Source organism: Penaeus japonicus, unplaced genomic scaffold (assembly GCF_977035675.1).
Source record: "Penaeus japonicus unplaced genomic scaffold, GWHDUDI00000001_assembly GWHDUDI00000002, whole genome shotgun sequence".
Taxonomy (NCBI): domain Eukaryota; kingdom Metazoa; phylum Arthropoda; class Malacostraca; order Decapoda; family Penaeidae; genus Penaeus; species Penaeus japonicus.
In genome coordinates, this window is record NW_028234404.1 from 13,711,530 (window position 1) to 13,719,029 (window position 7,500).

Here is a 7,500-nt window from a genome sequence, read left to right on the forward strand (position 1 = left end):
ATATATATACATAAATATATAATTGAATGTATATATAAACATATAAACAGATACACATATATAACGATGTACATAAACAAATATACATATCTATAAACATATGAACATATATATACATATATATTTATATATAAATATGTAAATATATATAAATAAATGCATATATATGAATATATGAAACAATATATAAAAATATACATACATATACGCATACATACATATAAATAACTATATATACATATACATTTTTATATATAGATATACATTATACATATATTTACATATTTACAATATATAAATATTTACATATGTATAATAATAAAGATAAATATACAAATATTAATATACATATATATACACATATACATACATATACCATTTTTTACATATACATATACATATACATATATACGTATATATAAAATATACATAACATATACATATCTACGTATAACATAAATACATAAACATCTAAACATATAATATATACATATAATATTAACAAATACATATATACATATAATTGATATACATATCATATATATATAATAAATATATATTCATATAAAATTTAACTATAAAAATATACACCCCCCCCCCCCCCCCCCCCCCCCAAATAAAAATATACCCATATAGAATATGTATGTGGTTATATATATATATAAATATAGTTACACCTTAATTTGAATTCATATATATATATTATATAATATATATATATATATATATATATATATATATATATATTTATATATACACACACACCACACACACACAAATACCACAACAATATTCTATATATATATATATATATATATATATATATATTATTATCATATATATATATATATATATATATTATTATATATATATATATTTATATATATAATATATATAATCATATATATAATATATATATATTTATAATATATATATATATTAATATATATATATAATATATAAATAAATATATATATAATATATATATATATATATATAGAATATATATAAAATAGATATATAATATATATACATTTATTGTATATATATCCATGACTATAAGAATTTTATAATTTATATATACATATATATAGATAGATAGGAATTGTTTTTCTATATATTGTATATATGTTTATATGTTTGGGTTGTATTTATATAAATTATATATATTATATATATATGTATATATCTATCTATCTATCTATGATCTATCTATATTATTTAATATATATATATATATATATATATATTATATATATCTTATAAAATATACATATAGATAGATATATAGACTATATAAATATATATATATTTATATAAATACACACATACATATAAACTATTTACTTATATATAAACAAATCGATCTATCTATCTATATATATGTATTTCTATATATGAAATTACATTATTTTATATGTATATTTAGATATATATATATATATATAATATAATATATATATATATTAAATATGTGTTTATATATAATATATATATATATAAATATAAGTAATATAACTATGAATTTAGATATATATACATATATATATACATATATAAACATTTATACACATTTGCATGTGTACATATAAAATATATACAAATATATGGCATAACATGTGTAATATTACATATATACATATATATGCTTATATGTATATATATCTATATATATCAACCATATATACATATAATACATATATATCCATATAATATCATATAAAATACATATATATCCATATATACATATTATCACAATATAGATATATATCCATATATACATATATATCCATATATACATCTCTATCCATATATATATACATATATATAAACTATATATAGATAAATATAATATTCATATGTATATACATATTAAACATTATATTTATATATATATATATTTACATTATATATTACTTCTATTATATATGTATATATATCATATATCATTATATCATATTACATATATATAGACATATTATATATTATATTTATATATATATTATATTATATATATATATATATGCTTAATATACAAATATAAACTATATTATATAAATTATATCTACATATATATATTATAAATTATATAATATAAACATATATCACATATATAAATCATATATATATCTATAATATATATACATATAATAAAGCATATATATATATACATATATACATGCATATACATAACATACTGTAAAACATTTAGATGAGCATATATATAAATATAATATATATATTAAATATATATGAGAAAAAAAAAATATAAAAAAAATATATGTAAAATAGTATCAAGAACTAAAAAATGTATCAATAGTTCTATAAAATAGTCTATATATGTTTATAAAAAATAACTAAATAAATAACTATAAATAAATAACAATAATAAAAAAAAAAATTAAATACACAAGAATAAGATTAAAGATGACAAAGTATATGAATAAATTCCTATTGTATACAAAATATAAAATAAGATATATATATCTATATATATATATATATTAGATTATGTATATATATATAACTTTAATATATATGTAAATAAAAGTATATAAATAGTATATATCAAGATGTTCTATAATCCTGTATATATGTATAAAGTCATATATAAATAAAATACATATAAAATCTATATATAAAAAAATATATAACAATATAAAAATATATCTATAAATATATATAAATATATATAATTATAACCAAAATAAACAAATATATGTTATAAAGATAACTAAATATTATAATAAAAATAAATCATAAAATATCAAATAAATATAATATATATAATATAAATAAATAAATATAATATATATAATAAAAATGTATATAATAAATAAATCCCATATATAATACATAATATATATAATATATAATTAAATAAAATATCATATAATAAAACTATCTAATAAATATAAAAAATATAATAGATAATATATAAAGAACATATAAAATAACCATAGGTCTATATTACAAGTATACCTATAAATATCCAAATATATACCATCTAAAAGTCATTATCTAAAAAATATACCAACAAAAAAAAGATGATCAAAAAATACTTCTAGAACATATCCATCACATAACAGTAAAAAAGTATAATAAGTCTATATAAAAGAAAAAAATATAAATATAAATATATATATATAAAAAAAAAACATGTACGTATATATAAGTAATATAAACAATACATATATTATACAAAAAAGAATCGTGATGACAAAAAAAGACTAACAATATGTATATATAATATACTAAAAAATATAATATCAAACATAATACGAAATAACTATAAACAACTATAACTAAATCTAAAAATCTAATATCACAATATAAATAAAACAATACAAGAAAAATAAAAAAACAGCCATATAAAAATATTGATTATATAAAAATATTAAAATTATCATATATATATATTGTATAAATATATATACTTAATAAAAATGTAAATCAATGAAAATTTAAGTAAAGAATAATAAACCACAAATAAAAAAAAAAAAAATAAAAATAATTAAATACAACAGGCAAATATCAAGGTTATAATAAAAACAATAATTAAAATTAATATCACAAAAAATACTAACCTGTAAAAAGTATATACAAACCAATAAATCACAATCTAAAAAAGAACAAATAACTAACACAATAAAAAAACTCAAACAAACACACTCAAACAAATACATAAATACAGAATGTAAACTAAGACAAACTCTATCCCACACACAAACACTCCCAAAATCACAACAAAAAAATCAGACCGACATAAATGTTTATATCACTCAATACCAGAAGAAGAAATAAAATGCTCAAAAAGCATAAAATATGTAAACCTAAAACAAAAAAACTAAATCCATGTATATATGTATACCTATACATATCACATACTATAAATAAATCAAAACAACAAAACCATAAACCAATATAATCTATATATACAACACTATCTCAAATTAACCAATAAACAAAACATACACCCAAACTCCCAACAAACACACAAACGTCCACAATACAACCAGTAACACAGTCCGAACTCACAGAATACATATCATAATACAACAAAACAATAAACAAAAAAAAACTACTCAAAAACATATCAAACACAAAAAAAATCTCACACAATAAATCTAAAAACCAGACTACATTTAACTCTCATAAAACGCTCAGACAATACTCAATATGTCTCAACAACTTTGTCACAATACAACAGAAAAACATACAAACACATATCAAACACAAACAGACAAATTACAAACAAAAACCCACTCACCAGGACACCACACCACAAAAAACAGACAAGCACACACACCCTCACACAGTACAAACAAAAACCCTCAACCGATTACAAAAACGATAAATTTAACACCCTAGCCAACACACTCAAACACATGACCTCACACCCCACTCAGACACACAGTACACACTCACAAACCGATACACACAAAAACACCCTGAACCACATACACACACATGCCAAACACACAGACACACTCACAGCACACTTTCAATCTCATATACAAACACCCAGACACACACAAATACACAAAGAAAACCCACCCAACCACAACCATACTAAGAAATGACTCATCATACTAGGTTCACAGCACCCACCTAACTGCCTCAAACCCACACACACTCACCAAAACTCGCATACCTAAAACACCTAACACACCACACTCAAACACCACACTCACCCAAACCCCTAAATAACCAACACACTCACACACACACACTCTACAGTAATTAACATAACCCCATCCCAAAACAGTAACAAACACACTCACACACAACAATCAACACACTTATCTATAACTCACACACAACCCCCATAACCAAGATACTACACCAACTATATAACACACAAACCCACACACAATCAAAACACCACAACAACCCACACACACACATCACAGTCCACACACACACCAAACAAACACAATGCCAATTTGAACCCTCCAAAACACACACAACCGCACACTCACTCAAATCCAGAACACACCCACTCACATCCCATACTCCCTACCACACACACCCACCAATAAACACACAAAAAACACACTCACACTCACAAATTCTCCCACACACACACACACACTCACACACACACACACAAAACAAAAACCAACACCAGCATAAAAATGTATGAATGTACAAACAACACAAAGCCACAAAAAGAAAACACAGAAACAACTAATACACACAAGTTAAATAACGCCACAAAGAGTCATCACTTACACAAACAACCAAATCATAATCACAAAACAAAGTCACCCACACACAACAAATACCCACAAACCAAATCTAACACAGACACACCACTCATACAACACACAAACACATACACTACATTCACATAAACAGACAATAAACAAACACACATACACACTCTCCAACTAACTACACTCACACATACACTCCCCAGCCAAACATTCTCTCACACACCACACCACACGATACAAATACATACACACAACAGACTCTACACCGTCAATCACAACACCTATAACCCCACCTCCCAGAATTACATATACAATACAATAAATACATCAATTAACATATATATACATATATATACATATATATACATACATATATATATACATACATATATATATATACATATATCTATATACATATATCTACATACATATATCTACATACATATTTATACACATATATACATACATATATATATATTTATATATATATATATACATACACACAGACACATATATATACATATATATGTATATATATACATAAATATATACATATATATACATATATATACATAAATGTGTATGTGTATATCATTTAAATATATATATATGTATATATATAGATAGATATATATGTATAAATATATATACACATTCATATATATATATATATATATATATTCATTTATACATATATATACATATACATATACATAAATGTATATATATAAGTATATATAAATATAAATATATATTTAATATATATATACATATATATATACATTTATGTATATATACATATATATATAAATATATATGTATACATATATATATACACATATATATATACATACATATATATATATACATACATATATATAACAAACATACATATATATACATACATACATATATATATACATACATATATATAACATACATACATATATAACATACATATAATACATACATATATATACATACATACATATATATATACATATATATATATATACAAACATATATATATACATACATATATATACAAACATATATAGTTACTTACATATATGATTACTACAGATTTTGGATAGATACTGTCTATATATTAGAAATACAGATATTTATATTACTGATTGATACTTACATATATTGTTACAGTCAGATTATAGATAATCATAGAGAATAAACATACATTATATACATACAGACAGATTACAAATCATTTGTGACAGATTTTAGAATATTATACCAAAACCAGATTATATACATAACCATTATTGATTTACATACCATATAGACATACATATATATATACCATACATATATACTACATATATGCATATATATATTATATATACAATATTTATATACATATTTGTACATAAATGTGTCGGTTTATATATTATATTATGTGTGGTGTGTATATTAATAGATATTTATTATATATACATATATATACATATAATTATAAAATATAAATATATACATAGAATATAAATTTCTATGTATATTTATATATATATATAATATATATATATATATATAGATATATATATGTATATTATATTATATATATATTATAAGTATATTTTTATTATATTATTTATATATATATAAAGAGAGAGAGAGAGTGAATATATACTATATATACATATATATATATATATATATATATATAATATATGAATATATATTACATATATTAAGGTATTATTCTTAGATATATACATATTTATGTATATATATAAATATATTTATACATATAATATAATAGTAATATACTAATCGTGATGGTCTTTGTCACGTATATTATGATCATACATACGAGGAATATATATCTAATCCACGCACTATAAATATCTGATATACTGTAGCCTATAAAATGTTCAAAAAATATGTAACTATATAGAGATTTATATACATATATATATAAACAGAACACATGTATAATATATACACATACACGCCACATAATTATGCTACTATACTATACTAATGATATATAGTTAATGGATTTATAGTATATATCGTCTATAAAGTTGTATGTAAATGTATATTATATATAAATTAATGCTATAGTATATATACTGTGCATGCTATAGTAGATGTGAAATAATATTTGTATAGTTATATACATACATAGACCTATATATATGTCACTAAGTATATTATATGTATAATTCTTATACTATGATATATACAGGACGGGCTATATCACCCTTTAGTGTAAGTAGGCATATATACTATAATCTAAACTATGCCACATATTTAAATATAT

General features: G+C 20.0%; 1 protein-coding gene across 3 annotated transcripts in view; it reads right to left on the reverse strand.

The window, feature by feature from the left end:
* Positions 1-7,500, reverse strand: part of LOC122247122 (protein D2) — an 89,668-nt gene that overhangs the window by 33,023 nt on the left and 49,145 nt on the right. The window lies entirely within an intron of this gene.